Raw genomic sequence first — 24,414 nt, 5'->3', positions numbered from 1 at the left:
TACTTCACTCAGTATGACAATCTCTAGGTCCATCCATGTTGCTGCAAATGGCATTATTTTGTTCTTTTTTATGGCTGAGTAATAAGCCAACCATCTTGCTATTTGTTTCCTGGGGTTTTTTGGTTTTGTTTTTTTTTTTAAGTTTTTTATTGAAGTATAGTTGATTTACAATGTTGTGTTAGTTACAGGTGTACAACGAAGTGATTCAGATATATATATATATGTAACCTTTTTCAGATTCTTTTCCGTTATAGGTTATTATAAGATATTGAATATAGTTCCCTGTGCTATACAGTAGGTCCTTGTTTCAATTCATACTGTCTTGATGCTGGGGCCTTATAGTAAGTCTTAAAAACAGGTAGCATGATTTCTCCATCTTTGAACTTCTTTTTCAAAATGGCTTTAGTTATTATAAGTCCTTTGCATTTCTGCCTACATTTGAGAACAAGCATGTCAGTTTCTGTGAAAAATCCTGCTGGGATTCTGATTGGATTTGCCTTGAATCTATAAATTGAATTCCTCTGAACATTTCTTTTTATGTAGGTCTACTGGTGACAAATGCTTGCAGCTTTTGTTTTCTGAAAGTGTCTCTACTTTGCCCTCCTTTTAAAAGGATATTTTTGCTTGATATAGAATTTTAAGTTGACTTTTCCTCCCTTTCTTTACATGAAAGACCCATTGTCTTGTAACTTGCATTGTTTCTGATAAGAGATTAGAGTATATTCCCCTGCATGTAATGTCTTTCCCTTCCTGTTGGATGCTATTAAGATTTTCTCTTTATTTTTAAGTCATTTGACTATGCTGTGCCCAAAGGTGGATGTGATTGTTTATCCTTCTTGGGGCTTGTTGAGCTTCTTGTGTCTATAGGTTGATATTGTTCTTCAATTTTGGAAAAATTTTGAGCCATATTTTTTCAATATTTTTCCTACCCTAATCTGTCTTTCTTTTAGAACTCAACTTACATAGAAGTTAATTTGCTTGATATTTTCCTAGAAGTCACTGAGTCTGTGTTCATTTTCTTTTCAGTCTTTATCTCTGTGCTTTGGTGTGGATAATTTATATTAACCCATCTTCAATTTCACTGAACTTTTCTTTTGTAGTATTTAATCTGTTGTTAAGCCCACCCAGTGAATTTTTAATTTTCAGGTATTTTTTTACTTCTAGAATTTCCATTTGGACCTTTTTCATTGTTTTGGGCTCTCCAATGTTTCACATCTGTTCACTCATTGTTTCCAGATTTTCTTTTAAGTCCTAAGGCGTATTTGTAATAGCTTTTCAAAAAGTCTTTTTTTGCCAACATCTTTGTCATCATTGGGTCTGTCCCTGTTGACTGTTTTCTCTCGTGGTAATGGGTCACATTTTCCTACATCTTCATGTAACACTAGTCATTTGTAAAAATGTTATGCCAAACATTGTGAATGCTACTTTTTTGAGATTCTAGATTCATCTGCTTTTAAGCAGTTTTTCTCCCCTCTTTCTGTTAGGCTGTCAGCTGTCACTTCTTTTGGCTGTCAGGATACCTGCCTCTGGCTGCTTTATTCGCTACTCTTCTTATTTTGCTATTTTCTAACCTGCAGATGGCTAGGAAACCATTCAATCTAGCTTGTTAGCATTGTATATAAAGTACAAATAAGTAGACCTTGAGTAAGTCTCTGAAGACTCCTGAATCAAGTGCACAAACTTTAATGTGTATATTTTGGTATAGGTTAGATATTTAAAGATTCCTATTTATTTTGGTAATTGGTATTGGATGCATGAAATATAATTTTTTGTTGAAATTATATCCTGAATAGATACAGTAATTCTCAAAGGGTATCTAATTTCTGGTTGATGTCATCTTAAACTACTTGTGCATTTTTTGCTCATCTGCTTTTAGGTGTTAGAAGAAATATTTGCTGATATCTGTGATGTTCCAGCAGTCTCCATTAGTGTGGCTTTCCTCTCAGGATTTTTTAATCTGTCAAATATTTTCTCTGGCCTCCCTACCTTAAGTGTAATGATTACTTTTTAAAACTTTGTTTGTAAATCCCCACATTAAAAAAAAACTATTTGTATAGTCCAAATTGCTGATTACTGGTCAGACGGAAGCTAAATATATATGGCTGAAGGATTTCCAAGGACTATTCTGTGGGATCTGATCTCCTATCTTCCCTCACTCAAGAAAGTTCAATACGAAGTAAATGTAGTGTTTCATTGCAAAGGCTACCTTTAATTTCGCTTGCCTCATTTGGGGTGGGTGGGAGTGTTGAATTAAAGTTACAAATCTCTTATTTAAGATCCCTCTCCCCCATTTTCCTTCCTGGAATGAGCTTTTAAGAGGTTAAACCTAAACTTTGCCAAGTAAATGCTGATCTCCTGAGAAGACATTTTGGCACCTTTTTTGTTTTCTGTACTTGTGTTCTTGACGTAAATCAGCAAATCTTCCTCCTTTCCAACTCTCCCAGAAGCCATTCTCCATGTCTGTCACATACCTTACAGAGCTCTGGAGTAGCCTTGGTTTTTAATTATTAGGATCAGTGGGAAAAGAAGACTTAAGTTTCTTGCTTTCAGAACTGGACCTTTTAGAGAACAACCGATAAATATAATCAATTTTGCTACTTTAGAGTATAAGGAAACCCTTTATAGAGAAAGGTTCATGTTTTGACAGAAAAATAGCAGCTCAGTCTAGAGACTTCTCTAGCAGTTTCAGATACAGGCCTTTTGGGGTGTATAACTACGTAAAGGGCAGAGACTCCACACTGATGTAGTCTCAGAGGTGGTCTTGTGTAATAGCCACCCTATAATCATGGTAGGAGCTCTGTGTCTGATTATTGATCCTTGAGTAACTAAGAATGGTAGCAGAGTGGTGTCCATCCAGATGGGACTGAGGGAGACAAACAACATTAGACATTTTCTGTGATTAGGCCCTGGATTAGATTAAGGCATAATTAGATTCTCTGTGCTCTGAGTAAAGGGCTCTTAAACTTGGCACCAGTGGGAGCAGAATTCTGGTTTGTCAGCCCTGGAATTGAAGTTTTCTTGCATGTTAGAAAAGAGGTTTCTGACTCTCTGGCCCCTGTACCATCCATTGTCTTTTAAATTCTCCCAGGGAGAATTTCCAGGGGGCCTGCTTGGAGGGGAGTGGGGCCTGGACTGGGCTAATACCTACCCCCTCGTGGACAGATCAGATCAGAGATTCCTTGTGTGTATTCTTAGTAGAGCCCTAGCATCCCGTTAAGAGTTTAGCTGATCCCCACAACAGTCTTGTGGCATACACGGCATGGACCATAATCCCATTTTATAGCTCAGAGAATGCACACCCTGCAAAGGCAGTGACCAACTCCAGGCCTCGCCAATTTAAATTGTGATGCACTGACTCAGACCTCCTCTCCTGACTCTTTGGTTGACGTTCTTTCTATTATGTTATCTGAGGGCTCAAGGGTGACAATTTAGAAGAAGAGTTTTCACTTTGGGATGAAATAACCGAGATAATTGTCATAGTCTTGGTAGACATTCAAAAGAACTGGTCTCATGAATCTTTAGAACAGGGATTCTAACCTTGAGTGCAGTCTGGAATCACCTGGGGGAACTTAGTAAATACTGATGCCTGAGTTCCTATCCCAGAGGTTCTGATTTAATTAGTCCGGAGTACAGCCTGAGCGTTGGGATTTTTAAACACTTCCCAGATGATTCTAATGTACAGCTATGCTTTAGAACTCGCCTATTGTAGTTTTGTCTTCACCGAAGCTGTATCTCCTTTCTGGCTATATTTCCCTTTTACCCACTCATGGAAGAGGTTGGAAATTTTCTATATTTATTAAGACCTAGACCAGGATCAGGTAAGAAAAAAAAATGAGCTAGAGAAAAAACTCAATTAAAACAGTTTTCCAGTGTTAAGAACATATACCGTTAACATCAAGAGAAGTCATACATTTATTAAAATTTTAAGAAAAAAATCTTGGAAATACTATCTATTGAGCCTCAGTTATATACTGAAAGCTATGCGAGCTAAAGGAAAAGTAGAGATGAGTCTCTGGCTTTAAGAAATTTTATAGCCTTTTTTTTTTTTTAATTTTTTTTCTTTCTTAATTAATTAATTTATTTATGGCTGTGTTGGGTCTTCGTTTCTGTGTGAGGGCTTTCTCCAGTTGCGGCAAGCGGGGGCCACTCTTCATCGTGGTGCACGGTCCTCTCACTATCGTGGCCTCTCTTGTTGTGGAGCACAGGCTCCAGACGCGCAGGCTCAGTAGTTGTGGCTCACGGGCCTAGTTGCTCCGCGGCATGTGGGATCTTCCCAGACCAGGGCTCGAACCCTTGTCCCCTGCATTGGCAGGCAGATTCTCAACCACTGCGCCACCAGGGTAGCCCAGAAATTTTATAGCTTGATAGTGTCATGCGTCGGAATCACTTCCCACTGCATACGGATGCATAGAGGAAGGGAAGCATTGGTTAGCTGCCTAAGTATTTGCCTGTCCCACCTAGATTTTTTGGGGGGAAACAAGCAGAACATAAACATCTGGAATGAAAATATTTGCTTGTCCAGAAGTTGATTTCCTAAAAGACCATCAACCTCCCTCCTATGGCTGCCTCTGCCCCTTTCCAGTTAACAGAGGAGCCTTTCACATTGCTGCTTGGGCCCTAAAATCAAGTAACAGATGCTCAGGCAACAGATATTGAAGAAGTGAAAAAAACTGAACCCAGTCCCAGGTGTTCAGACTCAGGGCAGCAATGCTGCAATTTCATATCATCACTGCCTTGCCAGGTGCTGGATGTTACTAAACCTGAGAATTGCTGTTCTGGGTGGATCAGATCAAATCTACCCAGGCCACCTCCGCGTGGAAGCTGCAGGAGGTGAGACTATGCCATAGATGAGTGTGAGCATCCTTCCCACGGCTTAGTGACGGTCCCCCCCGAGAGCTCTGTTTCCATGCAAGAAACCTTTGAATTCTCAGCCTGTGCCAAGTTGCAGTCTTTCGTCAGTCTGCCCCAACTATTTCTAGCAAATTGTTTGGCTGACATGGCATATAGAACAAGTCCTATTCATGCCAAACTTATTTCATTCCAGCTTCAAGCAGTGGACATTTAGTGTAGGAGCATTAATGGAGAGGCAGACTTCAGAGACGAAATTTCCTTCTGTTGCTAAATCTTATGTTAAACCATGCTTACTCAGAGGCCTCTGGCTGCAGGAAGCAGTGACGAGGGTGGAACTTGGCAGATGGCTGTAGCTGTGGCTTCCTGGAGGCCTGTGCGGGGAGTCAATTGTTTGTATATTGGTTTTCATTTATGTATTGGTCTTATTTTCATCTTCCTGAGGTGCCCAGATGCCATGGTGATAGATTGGTTGGAAACGACTCATTTATCAGGGTTCCATGGGGGATGTAGTTTTCTTTCTCGTGTGCAGTGGAGTCTAAATGTTTAATTAGATGCTGAGGCATTTCTGCATGGGTCCCTCTCTGCCGGCCCTCCCAGGTGGATGCCATTCCTTAGTTTGGAGAGGGTCTGGGGCTTTCCTGGACCTAACTTCCTCTCCCTTCATTTTCTCTTGATGCAATCCTCAGTCCTTCCTCCTTTTAGCTGCTGTTTTTTCCCCCTGTCATTTTTGTTCTAGAAACCGCTTTCATGTGACTGCTGGAATTTGCAGAGCAGATTCGTGTTGGAAATCTAGTTGTCAAACAGGTCCAAACCAGACCTTATGAAATAATGTAGTTGAGCTGATACACAGTGAGAGGAATATTAACTACTTGCTGCTTGTGTGTTTTATTCCAGCTCAACTTTTCCAGAGAACTCACCTTGTTCTTACCGCCTGCCAGGCAATGCCCTAGATGCTGAGGATGCAAAGATGAGGCTTCTGTCTCCTGAGTACCACATCTAGGCAGGGTGCGACAGGTGTGTGTGTGTACACAATTGTAACACCATGGAGGTGCCCAAATCAAGGGGTGAACAAAGGGCTGGGAGTCACATCAACTTGAGGTGAGCTTGGGGGAAAGGTTGGTGTTTCAAGCAAATGTGGAGAATACTAGGCGTAGTGGGCTCGTCGGAGAGCAAGAGGCTCCATGTGCTGGATCTGGGGGGGTGTTCCAGGTGTGGATGTGGCAGGCGAAGTTTGGAATGGCCAAGGTTTCTACCTGGGGTCAATGGGGACATCAGGAAGTGGGGACAGTGAGAAATCCTAGGAGGGGGAGATGAGTTGAATTCCAGACACAGTAAAAATGATATGCCTGTGAAATCCAGGTGGTTGGAAATACTGGTTTGGGACTGTTTGGGGTGATGGCACAGGAGATGCGGATTTAGAAGGATGGAGTGCTGGGGGCTGAAGACTTGAGCGCAAAGCCATTCGAGGAAAGCCTGGGCAGAGAGGCACAGGAGTCAGAGCCTTCAGGAGCATAAGTGTTTTAGAGAAGGAACAGAGATTTGGGGAGCAGATAGAGGCAGGTGGCCGAGGGACCAAGAGAGCTTCCTTTTTCCTTTCACCAATGGTTCTGCCACGCCTGGCTGCCCGCAGAGCCCTGTACGCAGCTCCTGGGCTGATGTGGGCTTGCAGCCTGGTGCCCTCTCCTGAGCGGCCTGCCTTTAGTTTCCTCTCTTCCTCAACCACCTCCTGGCTTCAGAGCACTGTCTTCACTGGCCACAGACCCCTCGGCTTTCCTTCCTTGCTGGCATCAAAGGTTAGAGAGTCTGTACCTCCCCTTTGTTTTCTGATTGTATATCAGGACCTCTGCTAAAAAGAGCTGGTGTTCTGAGCTGTCTGCTCTTTAATTTCCAACTGAGAGCCCAAGAGCCAACCTGAGGACGGTGTGTGACTCTTGCCCGGCCTGATGCTGAGTGAGCTCAGCCTTGTAGCAGAACATGGGGAGCCCTTCCTTCATCTCCTTTCTAGAAATAGGGTGTGTGCATCCTCCGGCCTGACCACACACTAAAGATTCACAGGCCAGCTCCTTCCTCAGCGAAGGAGGAGGTCACGTGTTGGGGGAGAAGGCACGGTTTGATCTTCTCTGCTGTGGAGGAAAGGAAGACATGTGGAGTGGTGACAATGCATTTTGTCTTTTCCCTGTGACCGTGAGCGGTGACCAGATCCCACCACGTTCTTCTCAGCTTGTGGCCAGCATCTCTGCTCCAATGGGAGTGGTCTCTTGAAACGAAGCCCCTGACCACTAAAGGGAGGGTCATTTGGCAAAGTCCCTGCTGAATCTGCCATCTAAGGCATGTCTAAGTGGCATTCTCACCCAGGCCACCCTTCCAGACTTTCTCCTGAGAGCTGAGCCCCACCAGTGCTGCATAAGGTGCCCTGTGTCCTGGCCTCAGCCTGGGATTGAAAATAGGCTGGACCGTACCTCTAGAAGAAATGCTGAAAGCTCTGGTTCAAAGCAGTCCCTGTCTGGTTGCAACCTGGTAGTCCTGACTTTTTCCGCCTTGCCCAAATCATTCTGACTTTTCCTGTGGTGGTTTGAGCATCTTACAGTCTGAATATTCAGGTCTGCTCATCCTCCTGGGATAACAGGTGCGACGCGGCCAGTGCTGGTCAATGCAGGTTTATCGTCATCGTCGCAGGACTGAAAGGTGTGTGATGTCTTTCTCCCTCATGGTCACCGTGTTTTCAGCAGCAGCCTGGGTTGGGTTGTTCAGCCTCCTCAGAGAGGCGCTGAAAGCTGAAGTGAGTTCCTGTTCCTTCGTCCGTGCCTGTCCTCATAGAGTGTTTATGTTGGTTGTAGCAGCCCCACCAGCTAAGGTGAAAGTGTCCAGCTCCCTGACTCTGTGCACATTTGCAGTGCTGCCCCCTGGGGGGACCCAAGCCAGCACCCCCTCTCCAGTCCTGGAGCTCCGGAGACCCCAAAGTCTTAGCAAGGTTGCAGAGGCTGCTGGGGGCACCAAGGAACTGCATGCACTGCTTTGTGAGGTGGTGACTTTTTTTTTTAATTACAGGTAGAATACACATAACATTTATCATTTTAACCGTTTTAAAGCATACAATTCCGAAGCATTACGTACATTCACGGTGTTGTGTGATCATCACCACTATCTCATTCCGGAACTTTTTCATCCCTCCAAGTGGAAACCCTGTACCCACTGAGCAGCCACTTCCCATCTCCCACCCCCACCTCAGCCCCTGGCAACCACCCATCTGCTTTCTGTTTCTATGCATTTTTCTATTCTGGATCCTTTACATAAATGGAATCATACAATATGTGGCCTTTATGATGTTTTCAAGGCTCTTCCATGTTGTAGCATGTGTCAATTTGATTACTTTTTCTGTCTGAATAATATTCCACTGAATGGATATACCGCATTTTGTTTATCCATTCACCTGTTGATGGCCGTTTGGGATACTTCTACCTTTTGGCTATTATGAATAATGCTGCTATGAACATTCATGTACTCTTTTTTGGGTGGACATATGTTTTCAATCCTTTTAAGAGTGGAATACTGGGTATATGATAATTCTATGTGTAACTTATTGAGGAATCGCCGGTTTTCCACAGCAGAAAACTGTGGAAATGTTTATGCTCTCATCAGCAGTATGAGGGGAGGTGGTGACTTTTGGAGCCAAGTGTGCCAGCCCCTCTGGCATAAACCAAAGTTGTCATCTGGGGTGAGCCTCAGTGTAGGGGAGCTGGGACCAGGGGCGTCAGAAGTGAGTTTCTGGGGAACTCGGACAGAGTTCACAAGTGCAGCTGGGCAGGCCAGGGCCTGGCCCTCAGGGGTGGTTGAGCCTCTCCAGTGTGGTGGGCGTGTGTGATGGGAAGTGTATGGGGCAGTGCCGTGGGCAGTGGAAGGGCCACTGGTGGGCTCAGGAGGGCTGATCCAGGTGGTGTCTGTGAGTGGAAAGTGTTAGACCCTGAGCCTGGGATGGTGGCAGAGTGTGTCCTTACCTCAGGGAGGACAGGTTACAAGTAGAACAAGGAGGCAGGCCCAAGCCCAGCTCATAGATTAGGCTGATGGGGGGGAGGTGAGGGTGGCAGGAAAGGAGTGCTGTGATGGGGGAAAGGGGCACTTCACTAGGCTCCAGTATGGAGGTGCTATCTCTTACCCTGAAGCAATGCTGCTCTCCTAAGGCAGAGGCGTCTGGGGTTGAGTTCTGAATCAAGCATGTGAAGTGAATCACATGCAGTCAAAACTATTCTTGAAAACTTCTCATTGCCAGGACCCAGGCCCTTGGAAACTCAAAAGGCAAAATTCAGCTTCTCTTGTTTGCTTTCCAGTGGTGGCTTCTCTTTCCTTGAAACATGGAGGCCAAGGTCTAGTTTGAGTGGGAAGGAGTAATGGGGAGAATAAGGAGGTTGGGGGAGGGGTGGCAGGTAGGTAGAATTGAATATTTGAGGCCTTCTGGCTGCTGTACTGACTGGCTTAGGACCTAGGGTAGGTGTGGGGCCTGGGAGGGCCAGAAAGGCCAACATCAGAGCCTCTGGGGCTGGGGAGGTGTTGCAGGACTGTACTCTCACCCTTGCTGTACCAGCTCCTGGAGAGACTTGGAGTCAGGCCACCATAAACCCACAGCAGCCCCAATGGGCACAAACAGAGTTGGGGTGGCCCTTCTACATAGCCACGCTCTGGGAGCCCAGGCTGCATCTGGCAGAGGTCCCCTTAGGGGTACATGGGCCAAGCCAGTGCCACCTTATGAACAGTGTTATAGTTTATCAGCATTACAGTTTAATAGTGATGCTTCTACATCCGCTGCCTCCTTGAAGCATCTGGTAATCAGGAAGCATATTCCCCATTTACAAATTGAGGTTTAGAAAAAGAATGGTTTTCGAATTTCCATGATTAGGAAGAGGCAGAACTAGGACACCCACCTGGGACTTCTGGCTCTAGATTCAGCATTCTTTTTATTTTGTTCTTCTTAGGGAAGCTGTCTGATACTGGTGCTAATCTTTTCCTATACTCTCTTTGGTAGAATAGATGATAGTCTAGGGGTCATGAGGTGCTGGGGAAGGATCAGGGTGGTGTCTGATTCTCATGCAGGTAGCGCTCCCTCTCTTCAGGCTCTCGTCAAATGTGAGATGGATCTGTTTTCCCTGCCTCTGCCAAGGCCATCCTGGCCCCCCAGCTCTGTGCCCCATCTGTCTAGGCCCCTTTCTGGGCAGCAGCCTCTCAAAGAGACAGCCCTCATCTAAAGCTGGGATTTTTGGGTCAAGCCTCAATTCTGACGAGGCAGAGTTAGCATCTCCGGCTGCAGCCTCAGCTTTCAGCAAATGGTAAACTCTACTTGAGGGCAACATTCAATTATGAAAATCTATTTTTCTTGCCACATTCAAAAAGTCTCCTAATGTGCCTTTGTGCACTCACAAATTTAGTGACACATCACTAAATGTGTATGTGGTTGCCATGGAAATGTCTCTCTTCTAACATGGCATTCCAAGAGCAAAGAGAAGGGAAGTTTTCTTTGTAAAGAGAAGCAGAGCAGAACTTGGCTAATTGTCATCATACGAATCCCCAAACTGTCATTCTTCCCTGACTACCAGTCTCCTGCTTCCTGTCAATGACATAATGGTGGAAACCAAATCAGCCTGCTGCGTTTCGTGAGGAATTTCACGAGCACTGTTCTTAACCTTTATGCCACGCATGCACCAGGAAGGACCCCAGGACTCTTGATTTGAGTTTTCACCTAGCTTAGAAATGGTACCTTCCTGCACCGCCTAGCACTCGCCACTCGTAAGCACTTGAGTCTCAGAAGGACTCTTGGCACCTGTTTCTTTGCAGAACGTGCAGGCTGAGCAGGTCTTCTGAAGATGCTTTGTGTTTTCCACCAGAGACTCTGAGCTTCAGTTTTTGTTGTTGTGACCAATGCACCATACAATGACATACAGAGCACACTAATACTAAGGCGCCTTTTGAATGTCAGAAATCCCAGATATTTTCCTAGCAGCGGTGTGAATCCACAGAGTGTGGGGAGAAATGGAGAAGGAGACCTAAGAGAGACCTAAGTCTGGCTGATGCCTTCCTGTCTCTCTGGCTCACCCTGACCCTGTTTTCACCTCTGTCCTGTAGACTTTACCTTGACCGAGCCTCTCTGTGGCCAAAGAAGTCCTCGTATTTCTGGACTTTACCAGCAACTTCTGAGGGGATCCTTGGTCCATATTGGCTGAGCCTTTGATTGCACCTGCTTTCCCAGTCTTGGGGCTGGGTAGCTGTTCTTAATGGTTTTGAAGTTCAAGCTGTTGGCCTTTTTGCTGTTACGGTTTGCCAGTGGTGAGCTCTGAGATGGGAACCTCTGCCTCTTGCCCTGAATACCTGCCTAGGAACCTAGCTGTTCTTTCCATTCTCAGCTGCTCCGTATTTCTCTGCAAGACCCCTTGTCCTGTGAGGCTCTGCTGTCATTTCCCAAAAGCAGGAGATGCTTTCAGGGCTTCAGAGGCCATCTGCCCATACACATGTTTCTGTTCCTGGCGTCAAGTACACATGTGGCTTATGGGCTGGAGGGACCAAGAGTGCTGGACTCCCTGCCTCCAAGGGGACCTCAGGGTTCCTGGGGTTCTGAGAGCCTGCCTGATGCTCTTCTCCAGCTGCCCTGCCTCTGATGGAAGGATCTGGCTCCTGTCCAACGTCACAGGGTGAACCAAGAGGTTGAGCATATTCCAGCCTTGTTGCTTTTCATGTTGAAAATGCCAGGGTGCTCCATCTTGCCCATAACTGTACTGGCTCCTAAGAAGACCTTTAGCCACTGGCCATGCTGAGTTGACAAAGTGATGGGACAGAACCAGCTTCTGACTCAAAAAGCAGAGGGTATAAATGCTGGCAGCCCCCGTGTACACAGATCTGCATCCCCAATGCAATCGGGGTCCTGTGGGTCTCCAATTACCCTGGGCATGAGGCAGGTCTTTTCTGCCACAAGACAGATTGTCCTTTTTGCTTTTATAATTCAGGTCCTCAGCATTGTTTCTTACCCAACGTTTATTTCTCCTACCCTCAAGGGATGGATGAGGAGGTATCTGGTTCATTGCTGGGCTGTGACCTTGGTGAACACGTGTAAGTTTGACCAAGAGCTGAAGGATCTAATGAGAAACTCTGTAGGAGTTTGGAGCCTTTTATTGACAAATCAGTGCCTGGTACTTACCATGCCAAGGCCTCTAAGAGACTGGTCAACCTCTGCTTCTGTGTAGTTGCTTCTGAGCTTGTTTGGGGGCCTGTATTGGGAGTTCCTGAGAGAGACCGGGTCAGCCATTGTCCACTTGACTCTGTGGCCTCTCTATGGCTTAACCAAGTCTCCCCTCCAGCAAGGGACAGGGGCTTCTAACCATAGGACACTCTCTTTGGGACAACACAGAACTTATCTCTGACATATCACATCCTGAGTTCTCTTCCTGCCATTTTAGACTCTGATAAATCTTCCACATTTGGATGTATAAATGGCTGTTAGGAGAGCTGGCTGCCCTTTTTTGCTCTTGGCTTGTGCAAGTAAATATCAATTTAGTCCTTACAGAATAAAAATAAAGGAGGCTTGGTTGTCTCCCTGATCCACAAACCCTGTAATTCTCACCTGGAAAACCTGGCTCTCCTATTTCAGATCATTTTTAGGACAAAGGCTAAAGGAAAGCTTTATTGCTCTTATGTGAGCTTATTTTTTCATTTGTCCATTTAATAAATAAGCACCCCTCCAAGGACAACTGGAGGGGATTGGCTTGGGAGAAAGGGAGTAAATGACCACAGCCAGAGTCAGGGAGGGAAGCTTGGTTCTGGAGAGATTTCCACCTGCTGGACACTCGGAATGAGGTCCACCGACTAACAAGCAAACATTCTAGAAATCAATGGATGCCAAGACTCAGGTTCTCACCGCTGAGTTCTGGAGTGCCAACTGGAAACCCTCTCCCACCCTTTCTTCTGTCCCAGAGGGGATGTGCAGACCCACCCTTGCCGAGACTCCTGTTGTAACCAGGCCCAGCTGGGCAGAAAGACAAACTGCCCAGCTTGAGAGGCGAGTGGGTTCTTGGTTGCTCTGGCCCGGGGCCCTGAGCTTGCTTGGCTCTTCAGCTGTACTTTAAGCCTCTGTCCCAGCTCACAGTCTTGTTCTGGGGCTGGGAGGGTTGCTCCTGGCTGCTTGTTGCCCTGCAAGTAGTAGGAGTGGGACAGATTCCTGTCCCCACTCTGCCCTTGTCATCTGTGAGCAGCTTCCCAGCAGGTAGGAAGAGTACCCCATGCCCAGCCCTGTGGCCAAGACTCCTCAGCGTCGGGCAGTGTCCGTCTTTTCTGTGTCTGCGGGGCCATGACCCAAGTTGAGAGAAACACCATTTCTTCAAGGCAGATGCTCTCTGCAGGGAGAGGCTAATGTGTGCTCCTCTGACTCTTGTCACTGAACAGGTCACACAGAATTAACCTGCTCGCCCTTTAACCACAGACAGGTCCTTCTGGCCTGTTAGAGGGCATTCTAATTGCTACCCTGGCCGGGGCCTGAGGTCAGCTGTCAGAAAGAAGGAAGGATGCTCCCCATGGGGAAAATCTGTACTTTGGGGGGAATAGGAGGCTTATCTCAGGTGTCCTCCCACTCCTGGGTTGTGGGATTTAGAAAAGCAATTAAGTCTTGTTCCATCTGAGGCATGTTAGCACCAGGACCCATGTCAGGGCTGCGGTGGGTCCCGAGGGGGCAGGGCGACCCTGCTACCTGCCGGCAGTGGCAGAGGCCGGCCTGGGCAGGGATGGCTGAGTGCTCTGGGGACCCAGAGGGCCTGTCCTACTTCCCAGCAATGACCACCCAAAGCCAAGTGCTTTATCCTTCCGATGAGCCCCTTCATAGCAGCTCCTGACTCCTAAGAGTCTGCCCGGCTGACCCTGAGGCCTCCAGTCCCTTCCCGAGGACACGGGAGATGCTCTGCTCCCGGCTCAGCGCTGAGGAGCCTGCGCTCCGTGTGGGGGCTGGAAGGCCTGTGTGGTTCCCATCGAGGCCCCCTGACTCCTGCCTCAGGACCGCTGCTGCCTTCTGGGTTGCTGTTGGGAAACAAAGGGCTTCTCTGAGTGGCCCTGGGACTCTTGCAAGGAGTCCTTGCTGCCAAAGAAGTTTGCTCAGTGCGGCGGAGTGGCGTTCTCCTGGAAAGTGAGACTCCGCTAATGTGTTCTCAAGTTCTGTTCCAGCTGGCATCCGCCATTCCCGCTCCATGGGCTGGAAGGCCCCCAGCACCCCGCTCAGGCATGGGGCTGAGCCACTGGCAGCACTTGGCACGAGGCTGTTTAGCAAAGACCAAAGCCTGCTGCCGGCCTCAAGTCAGGCCATCTTTTCCTCTGGCTCGATGGGTCTTGCGAGCTGGGACCAGAGCCTCACAAGGCACTATCATGAGGGTGCTTCGTCCTGAAGAGAGCTTGGGTGCCCTCCTGCCGACATGCAGGATGAACAGGGGGCCTTAAACAAGGTACTTAACCACTGCCCCAGTTTCCTTTTCCAGACAATGGGACCATCCTCAGGGTTGGAGTCTGCATCAAGTGCTTGGCCGAGTTCCTGGCACAAAGTAGGTGTTTAATCAATATTAGCTTCTATTGTAATGTCTCTGCTGAGACCCCTGAAAATTCCCCATCACTGCTGGTCATAAGCCCCAGCTCTGCAAGGGGCTTATAGGAAACCATCTTTTTGTGCTGTGATGTGGCCACTCTGCGTGGCTCATTCAGATGCCTTCTTATTAGATGTCCTGTCACCCTGCCCTGGATGAGGTCCTCTGGCTTCTCAGGTGAGGAGCTCCACAGACTCCCTGATTTTCCTGAACCCTCTTGGATCCAGTAGGGGTCACTGTCCTGAGCTGAGGGGCCGTGTCAGAGTGGGTATTGGTCTTCAGCTGCTTTCCCCAGAACTGGGCTGTTGCGGCTGCCCTCAGCTTCCCTCTAGTCTGGCTCCTGGCGGAAATTTGCTGAGTGGCCCGGCTCTTTTCTAGGGGACAGGGGGTGAGGCATGTTTGGGAGGACAGTATTGGGGGACTGCTCTGTCTCTGAAACTTGCTCTCTATCTATTCCAGTGCTTTTCAACTGGGGTAACATTTGGCAATGTCTGGAGACATTTTTAGTTGTCACAACTGGGGATGCTGTTAGCATCCAGTGGGTAGAGGCCAGGGATGCTGATAAACATTGACATTGTACAAGAAAGACAGCCTCCCACGACAAAGAATTATCCAGCCCAAAATGTCAGTAGTGCCAAGGTGGAAAAACTGATCTATTTCCGGCTGGACAGAGAGAGGATGTTGGCAACTCTAAGGACTGTAGAGCAGCAGCATCCAGATAGATCAGCCTGGGTCCTTCATCCCTTCCTATCCCCCAGTCCAAGAACCTAGAATCACTTTTCTCTTACTGATGTGCTGTGCAACTGTGGGCAAATTGAATCCTCTGAGCCTTAGTTTTTATTCCTGAACTCAGGGATACTGGGGGTTGCCTTTCCACATGAAGATCTGTCAAAGACTTCAAATCTGGAGTAGAGATTGTTTTCTTAGGGGACCCCAGGCTGCTATACTGATTCATGAGGCACCTGACTCCTTCCAGAGGGCAAGGCTTTGTAATAGGAAAGCTGTTCTGACTTACATTTTGAGGGGACTGCTAAGCCGGATCCAGGCTCTGAGTTAAGGAAGCGCCGTCCCAGGGGGTGGGTGGGTACTCACCCCCGAGCTCTACCAGTTCCCAGGACTGTGCCGTTGCCAAAGCAGTTTTTCTCTCCTCCAAATAGTTGTCCTTTTTTTATGCTTAGCGAGCTTCTACTTTAATCTGTGTGTGGCCGCATTGGGAAGCCTGACTTGACGGCAGATGCCATGGGATGTAATCTTCTCACGTGTAGGCTGTAAATTTTCCGTGGTTCCAGAGTGCTGTGGAGTTCACCCGAACACATGCTGTCCTCTGATAATTGAAGTGGCTTAAAACAAAGCAAGGCCTATTGGTTTGAAATAAACCATCTTGTGAGCTAGGCTATTTTAAAGCGAAAAGAAAACTTAGAGCATATCTCTGATTGAGGGCTCCAACCTATTTCTTCCCCAAAGGTCATGGATTAAGGAATTGATTTACTCTGTGATCTTGAGCAAGCCTTTTAACTTCTCCAGGTCCGAGTTTCATCTCTGAAAGGTGGGGCCCAAACTAGGTCTCTGAGTCTCCTTCCTGCCGCAGCCTCTCTCTCAGGTCCTGGATTTCGTGGCACTTAGGGCGGGAACATGTGGTTGATTACTCCTTCTCCAGGGCTAAAATTGCCCCTTCTGAAAGGTGACGCCAAGCTGTAGAAATGACCCTCTGTCCTTGCCTCATAGTTACGATTCTCAGACACTCTCAAAATACTGGATGACAGGTTTAGTTACACAGAACTGGCCGACACTCGTAGTTTAAATCTCTCTTCTTGGCTCCAAGGGAGTGAGCGGAGTTTGGTGAATAACGAGTGGAAAACTCTCTGGTCTGTCCCCGGCCCTTGGGGCAGGAGATGATGGACGTGTGGGGCAGAGTGAGGCTGGTTAGAAGGCAGCGGCTTCCCCCCACGTTGCTCTTCAACTCCTGGTTTCTCGCCTCGGCTCTGTTGTCAGCCTCCGATCAGGGGTGCTGACTTCCATGTCTATTGGTTGAAATCTCTTACTTTTTAAAACCCCCTGGAAAATGCCAGTTGTCCCTCAGGGACTTGTGCCAGGAGTTACTAGGACAACATAAAGAAATTCACTCTTACCAAAACCTCAATTCTTCTGTTGCAGTTTGACCTAAAGAAAAACATCTTATCCTTGAACCTCTTCCTCTTCTGGGGGCGGGAGGTGGGGTGGGGTGGGGTGTCTCCAGTGGGCTACAAAGCCGATGTGGGTCATAGGTTGGAATGATTGTGTCCTTTTATTTTATTTGTTTATTTTTTAAAGATTTAATTTTATTTATTTTTGGCTGCGTCGGGTCTTTGTTCCTGCGTGCGGGCTTTCTCCAGTTGTGGAGAGCGGGGGCTACTCTTCGTTGCGGTGTGGTGGCTTCTTTTGTTGCGGAGCACGGGCTCTAGGCGTGCGGGCTTCAGTAGTTGTGGTACGCAGGCTCAGTAATTGTGGCTCGCAGGCTCAGTAATTGTGGCTTGCGGGCTCTAGAGCGCAGGCTCAGTAGTTGTGGCACACAGGCTTAGTTGCTCCACGGCATGTGGGATCTTCCCGGACGAGGGCTCGAACCCATGTCCCCTGCATTGGTGGGCGGATTCTTATCCACTGCGCCACCAGGGAAGTGCCAATCATGTCCTTTTAAAAGACATCATTTCTACAAATAGAACTACCATACGACCCAGCAATCCCACTACTGGGCATATACCCTGAGAAAACCATAGTTCAAAAAGAGTCATGTACCAAAATGTTCATTGCAGCTCTATTTACAATAGCCAGGACATGGAAGCAACCTAAATGTCCATCGACAGATGAATGGATAAAGAAGATGTGGCACATATGTACAATGGAATATTACTCAGCCATAAAATGAAATGAAATGGAGGTATTTGTAATGAGGTGGATGGAGTTAGAGTCTGTCATATAGAGTGAAGTAAGTCAGAAAGAGAAAAACAAATACAGTATGCTAACACATATATACGGAATCTAAGGAAAAAAAAAAAAGGCCACGAAGAACCTAGTGGCAAGACGGGAATAAAGACACAGACCTACTAGAGAATGGACTTGAGGATATGGGGAGGGGGTGGGGTGAGATGTGACAGGGTGAGAGAGTGTCATGGACATATATACACTACCAAATGTAAAATAGATAGCTAGTGGGAAGCAGCCGCATAGCACAGGGAGATCAGCTCTGTGCTTTGTGACCACCTAGAGGGGTGGGATGGGGAGGGTGGGAGGGAGGGAGATGCAAGAGGGAAGAGATATGGGAACATATTGTATATGTATAACTGATTCACTTTGTTATAAAGCAGAAGCTAACACACCATTGTAAGGCAATTATACTTCAATAAAGATGTTTAAAAAAAAAAAAAAAGACATCATTTCATCCTACAGCTACAGGTACATCTGGCACCTCCTCCAGGACGAGCTATTTGCAGGTTTTAGTAGTGCTTTGCCAAAGTGTTAGCTGAAACACTTTCCTCAGTTCTATAGGTCAACTTCATATTTGGAATAAATAAGCCTGTGTGTTAAATTTCTTCTGGGTCCCTACCTCATGCAGGTAATTCCATGTGTGTTTCTCTGCTGTATGTCAGGCTGTGCTTATGTTTGCTTAATTGCAGTGGTTCATCTGAAAGGTGCTGTTAGAAGTGGAAAATGAAAGAAGACACTTGTTTGGTCATGACCTCACTGGTATCGTGCTGTTTAGGTTCATTGATCAGGGAGAAGTCAAAGAGGAGAGAGACAGGGATAGATAGACCAACCTGGGTCATAACCAGGTAGAGGGAAGGTCTCATGTGTGGGATCCAGTCAGTAAATGGGTCCCAGGGCCTTCAGCCCTCAAAACACGAGTCTGTCATGGCCACGCTCACCATTACCCAGTGGACAGTTCTGTGTCCTGAAACCCTTTCCTAGGAGTGAAGGAACTTTCAGACGGAGAAAGCCGCTCTCAACATGTACGTTTTTCCAGAGGTGGGGGAGAAGGAGGGGCAAGGGTTATGAGGCAGAGGTGGAGGTAGGTGGGGTGCTTGAAGTGGAGGAACAAAGCCATGAAGCAGGGCCCTGAGGCTTGAAGTGGTGGCACCTTTCTTTTTCAGTGGGAGATGCTTACCTTCTAGTGAAGCATCCTTATACACAGCAATTATGGTCTTCATTATTCTTTAGCAAGAAGTAATTTCCTGGTCATCTGTCACTTTAAGACTAAGGGCCTTCCACTCCCTCTGCTGAGAATATAGTAGCTTGTTGTACATCAGTTCTATTTATGTCCCATTTAGGAGCTCTGGGGGCTGCCCTTTGACAAACACACAAAAAAGAGATTGATACAGCAAGAGCCATAGAAAAATGAGAAGGCAGGACTGGGGAGCTCAGTAACCTTGTGTTAAGCCCTGTTACCCACGGGGGCCTTGGCCCCAGTAAGTCATCAGCGACTACCACTGCCTTCCTTTCATATGTCATCCTTACTATAGAATAAAAACACCCATGTAACTTGCACTGCGCGTCACCCGTCCTGTAGTGTGGTTGGGGGGATTGAACTCTAGGCTGCGGCCTGCCTCTGGATGGAAGGGCCTGGCCCACCACCTGGACACCTGCCCACTTTGAGGGCTCACCCACTTAAGAAGCATTTACAGCCGGGCCCCTGTTTTGCTCCTCCCTGTTCCCCATGCCCACTTCCTTGCCCCCCAGGCCTTGAATGGTCTAAACAAGACCACATCCCCTGTTCTACAAGAACACCTGGTCTCGCTCTGGATGGCCTAGCAGATGTCAGTCATTCAAAGCCAAAACTCAGTAACCACTACCAGGGAGTAGGCCTTTCCCATAGGTTATTAATCTTCACCATGGTTCTAGCCAACAGAGATGGCTCTCCTTGAGTTTCAGTTGAGGCAGCTGAGGCTCAGAGATGTTAAGCAACCTGTGCAGAGTCACACGGCTAGAAAGTGGCAGAGCCAGAGTGGGAGCCTTGGTTATCCCATTCTGCCCTTGACCATAAGATGCACAAACTGTAGACTCTAAGAGCTGGTGTGAGTGCGGAGGGGGCTGGAGGCTTCCTGGGAATGAAGGGCAGTGGCCCAGAGATCGGAATGAGCCTGGTAAGGAGACAGCCTGCTCTTCCCCCAACCTGCCTCCCGATGTTCTTTATCTTCTTTGAGGTCCCTCCCATTTGCGTAGCCCATTACCTCTTACATAGCCTTTCTTCTTTCTCTCTTGTGGTCTTTAAAATAGTCCTCAAAAGTGACCTTTTCTTTCCAGATGAGGAAACTGAGGCTCATGGGGAGGGCCTTGTCCAAGACGGTGTAGCGAACCGTAGCGTTAGCAGGACTTTGGGGTCCTGAGTCGTGTTTTCTCCATTTTCTGGTCCCCACCCCACCCCTACCCCAGTCCCCCAGCTCCACCCCCGCCATGGCTGGTGTTTTCCTGTGTCTCCTAAACCTCAGCTTGACTGTTGTTTGAGAGGGACCCTGGGCTGGGTCCTGGGATAACCAAGACTCACTCAGCCCATTCCCTCCCCCCTCCCACCCCCAGGCCCTCTGAGGCCCTCCCCGAAGCACCTCTCATTTCCCTGGGTCTCCTCGATCCATCAAACTGAATCTGCACACACTGTGAAGATGCCAAGAGAGGTGGGCCTCTTCCTGGTGTTACCCGCACGTTCAGTCCTGGCAGCGGCGGCAGCAGCAGCAACGCTGGCCCTGCCTGCCTCTGCCCCAGGTGACCTCCCTCGTTCCTGAGCCCGTGGCTCAGGGGAGAAGCATTAGGAAGGGCGAGAGCCATCACAGGGCTGAGGGCGCTCATTCATTCCCAGCACCTGACAGAGGACTTAGCTGTAGAGTCACTGCTTCTCTGGATGTTCTTGGTGTCACACAACTGCACCCAGCTGGGTCTCGGGAGTGACTTGATGAGCCTCTGAACCTGCAGGGTTTGGGGGTTTGTCTTGTTGCTGAGATGGCACCTGGGCAGCCTGCAAAGGCAGGGCCACTTTGTTCTAGATCATTGTCTCCTGGGCCATTTTCCCACTCCCCACGCGCCATGGAGTCAGCCCGGCTTGTGGTTCTACCTCTGTAGTTCCCCTGGCTCTGTCCTCCCACCCCCGCCTCAGACCTCTTACCTGGCTGACTTCGGGAAGCTTCTGATATGGCCCTCAGGCCACAGTTTTTTATAATATGTGCTTCATGACCTAGAAAGCACAGTGCTGGCTATGTCCTTCTCAAGCCCTCCAAGAGGCAGTGCCGGTCCCTCCGGGGAATAGCCTGGCCTACCCTTCCTCCAGTGAACTGAGCAGGCCTGGGGGCGGGGGTACTGGGGCACGGCTTTTAGAAACCCTAAATCCCAAAATGTAGTTCATAAGAAATCCTTTTCTTTAATCACAAAAGTTATATGTTGTACAAACACTGATATAGCAGCTTTCTAGCTTTTCTGATTACACGGTCCTGGGTGAGTCCATTGACGCTGCATCTCCTGTAATCCCAAAGCAGGGCTGGGTCTGCCTGTGGAATGCGCCCAGTGATGTGCTAGAGCTGAGTCGTGAGAGCCATTGTTAAATTTTCAGAAATTTGGTGAGCTGATTGTTAAAACAGCCATATTTTTAAATTAATTATGTAAATTTACAATTAAATAAATTACACTAAAAGCAATGGTAGCAAATACTCAAATCTCATTACTTCCTAATTAATTTACTACACTTTATTATTTATCTATGCTCCTTTTTTTGGGGGGGGTGGGCCGGGCATGCTCTGTGGCTTGTGGGATCTTAGTTCCCTGAACAGGGATCGAACCTGGGCCCTCAGCAGTAAAAGCACAGAGTCCTAACCACAGAACCACCAGGGAATTCCGTACCTATGCTCTTGAGGTTACATACGTCTACTGTATCTGTACTTAATGGTGTGCTACTGTGTGTCTCTACCCAACATCATTTTGTTATGGGAATATTTACACCACAAGAAATTGGCCAACACTATAAATCAGGATTTTATTTATTGTTTTGATAATTATCTAGACTTAGGAAAGTGGTGGAGAAAATCTTAATAGTGCAGAGTAAACTTTAAAATGTATCATTGTAAATAAAAAGCGCAAAAAATTGAAAATAACATTTTTCTGGTTTTCAAAAACTACCATCCAATTCAGCAAAGATTCCACTCACATTGCCGACAAACAAATGAAATCTGGTGTGTTTTCATTATTTCATTTTTGTCTTACTATTTAAGGTCAACAAAAATATTGACCAGTGCTTGTGTGGGAACTACACATCTGTCAGCACATCACAGGGTTTGCTGCAGGTCCCACGTATTTGACCACCTCCATGCCTTTGACTGGCGTGCCCAAGTCCCCTTTCATTCACTGACATTTATTTAACAAATACATATTGAGTGTATACTATGTGCCAGGCACCAGAGACACAGGAACGATCAAAACAGACAATAACAGAATAAACATGTCGACTCCATTTTCAGGCCCTTCCCTCCTTAAAGGCACAAGTGCTCCCTCTCTTCATCTTGATCTCCCCCACCCAGGGTGAGCTCTGCCTCCATCCTGGTCCCGTCTTTCAGCTTTTCACTGCTGGGGATGGGCCTCAGCTCGAGGAGGACAGAGTCTGAGCAGAGTCATGCGTGAAGGGCTTGGAACTTGAATGAAGGCCCAGGATTGAATATTGAAGCAGCTTTTGGGACAAAGCCAGTAAGAGAAATCAGTTTCTTTAGAGTTTGTGAAAATGGGATGCATCCTTCCAACCTAAAGAATGGTTAGCTGTTCTCTGTACTGCGGGGCGGAAGGAGATCTAAAATGAGACCTTTGCACTTGAAAGGGCTTCAAAATATTTAATATAAGAAATATCACAGGATAGCCTGCTGATTCACTCATCTGTTTGTTCAGTAAATACAAGTGCCTACCCAGCCAGGTGCTTGCAAGCTCTATGAACTGCGAAGCCTGATGATCCGTGGTCTCTCCTTGAGGGATTTTCAAACTTGTGGGGCAGTTGATAATCCAGATTGCTGGCCAGGGAGCACAGCGGTCAGCATGCCCCCAGCCCCCCGGAAGCCTTCCTCCTCTCTGTGGAATCAGGCCCCCACGGGCATCCAGTCTCCTCTTTCTCTGTTCTCCCCCTACTTAGCATCGATCTCAGTTTGTAGTAATTATATACCTGAGTGCATGTTTGATGGACGTCTGTCTCTCTTACAAGAATGTCAGCCCCAGGAGGGCAGGCAGGGATCCATATCTGTCTTGCTCACAGGGCCCGGCATCAGTAGGCAAACCGGAAAAACTTCTTGAATGAGTGAATGAAGGACGGAGCAAGCTTGGAGGAGGGAGATTGATGCGGGTGAGAGGCCCAGAGGGCATCTGGAGGGAGAGGCTTGAGCTGGAAGAATGAAGTCATTCTTCCACTTCTGGTAGGTGAAGCCAAACTCTTGCATTTGTCAAGGTCCCGCCCAAACCTTACCTCCATTGCATAGCTTTTTCTTACCCCTTGTCTCTGGAGAAGTATCTATGACAGAACACAGCACTTTGCATTATAGCTTTTATGTGATTCTTAACCTTTCTTAGGTCACAGAATCTATGCTAATCTGATAAAAACTATAAACCTTCCTCCCCAGAATAATGCTTATGGCATGCAAATGCACACACACAAACATGCAGTTTTAAGTTCAGTTTCCAGGGGTTCACAGGCTCCCATTCCATCCATAAACCCCACATTAAGAACCCTGCTTTAAAAAATGTGATTCCCCACAGCAGGCATATCCTGTCCCTCTGTAGCCCCCATATCTAGCACAGTTCTTGGCATATAGACCTTAATGTGGAATATTGGGTGGATAAATAGAAGGATTGAACGGGTAGGTGTGCATGTTAAAAAGTGTCCTGATTTGCCACGACCTGTGTAGAGTCAAGCTAAAAATTCCATTGACATCATCAGGGGAGAGGGTCAGCTTGAGCAGAGAATGGTAGCATTCCTTATACCACCAATCTGTCCTGGCCCTAGGAGTGTGGTTCTGCCCATACCTGGGAAGCCCACCAACTCCATAAGACCATTTTCCAAATAAAAACTTAGAACATGGTGTCTGACACGGTGTCTGATAATGGCGTAGAATATTTGAAATTGGGCGCATCTCAGAAAATTAAGGGTTGTGTGATTTCAAGGGAACATAACTTAGTCCTGAGGCTGATTGGGTTGCTCTTAGAGTTTCTGTAAATCCCAGAAGGGGATGATTGGGGTCTAGGCTGCGTTCCCCATGGAGACTAGGTTAGTCCTCCCATCTTAGGTAGTGGGACCCAGCACGGCAGCCCATTTGTCCTCCACATTCTTCTCTATGGTCAGCTGTGTCACTGATTCCTAGTGTGGTACCGCTAAATGCTGCCCATCTTCTGCTCATTACCACCCCTTCCCCCGCAAAATGGTGGTGTATATGAATCCCTACCTTTTAAACTGTTCAACTCTAGAATCTTAAAAAAAAATTTTTTTTTTGCTTCTATTTAAATCCCTATTTTTCACATTGGGGCGTTTGACAGTGTTGATTTTTAGACACCAGAATAGTTCAAAACCATGGGGGAAAAAACCCTACAGTACTAGCTTTTGCTTGGAAAACAGTTGTCAAGGAAATAGATTTTGCAAAACATTTCCTCCCAGGAGAGCTCTCTCTTTCCATGTATCCCCACACTGAACATTATTCTCCTGTGCGATGTGGTAGGCAAAGGTACCATTGGCAGGTAATTTGTCTAGCCAACATCTAATTATGAATTAAAGCCCTTGCTGGCACGTTCTCAGGTCGGCAGCCGATGGTGGACCAAGTTCCAGTTCAGTTTATAGTGCATCTGAAGCGTTCTTGGAAGATTATTTGGCCCTGGCTATAGACCGGGGAATAGAATTCTGTAAACTCTATTAGCAGACAGTGGAAGTGCCTGATAGATGGAGCTGAAATTGCAGAACATTGTTCGATTAAAAGAAAAGGTGAAGGCTCAT

At 47.2% G+C, this 24,414-nt stretch overlaps 1 protein-coding gene across 3 annotated transcripts in view; it reads left to right on the top strand.

Moving 5' to 3' along the window:
- The window catches only part of MAN1C1 (mannosidase alpha class 1C member 1), a 131,840-nt gene that overhangs the window by 9,704 nt on the left and 97,722 nt on the right, over positions 1-24,414 (top strand). Inside the window, exon 1 of one of the 3 annotated variants that reach the window (XM_082366692.1) lies at positions 5,727-5,865. The exons of 1 other annotated variant lie outside the window; for it this stretch is intronic. The gene's annotated coding sequence lies outside the window, so the exon portion shown is untranslated. Of the gene's footprint in view, positions 1-5,726; positions 5,866-5,929; positions 5,950-24,414 lie in introns of those variants that run through there. One more of the 3 variants, XM_082366693.1, reaches the window with a different exon arrangement.

This window comes from Balaenoptera borealis (assembly GCF_965194805.1).
Source record: "Balaenoptera borealis genome assembly, chromosome: 1".
NCBI classification, from domain to species: domain Eukaryota; kingdom Metazoa; phylum Chordata; class Mammalia; order Artiodactyla; family Balaenopteridae; genus Balaenoptera; species Balaenoptera borealis.
The sequence above is the reverse complement of the archived record's forward strand: the minus strand, read 5'-3'. Positions and strand labels throughout refer to the sequence as shown.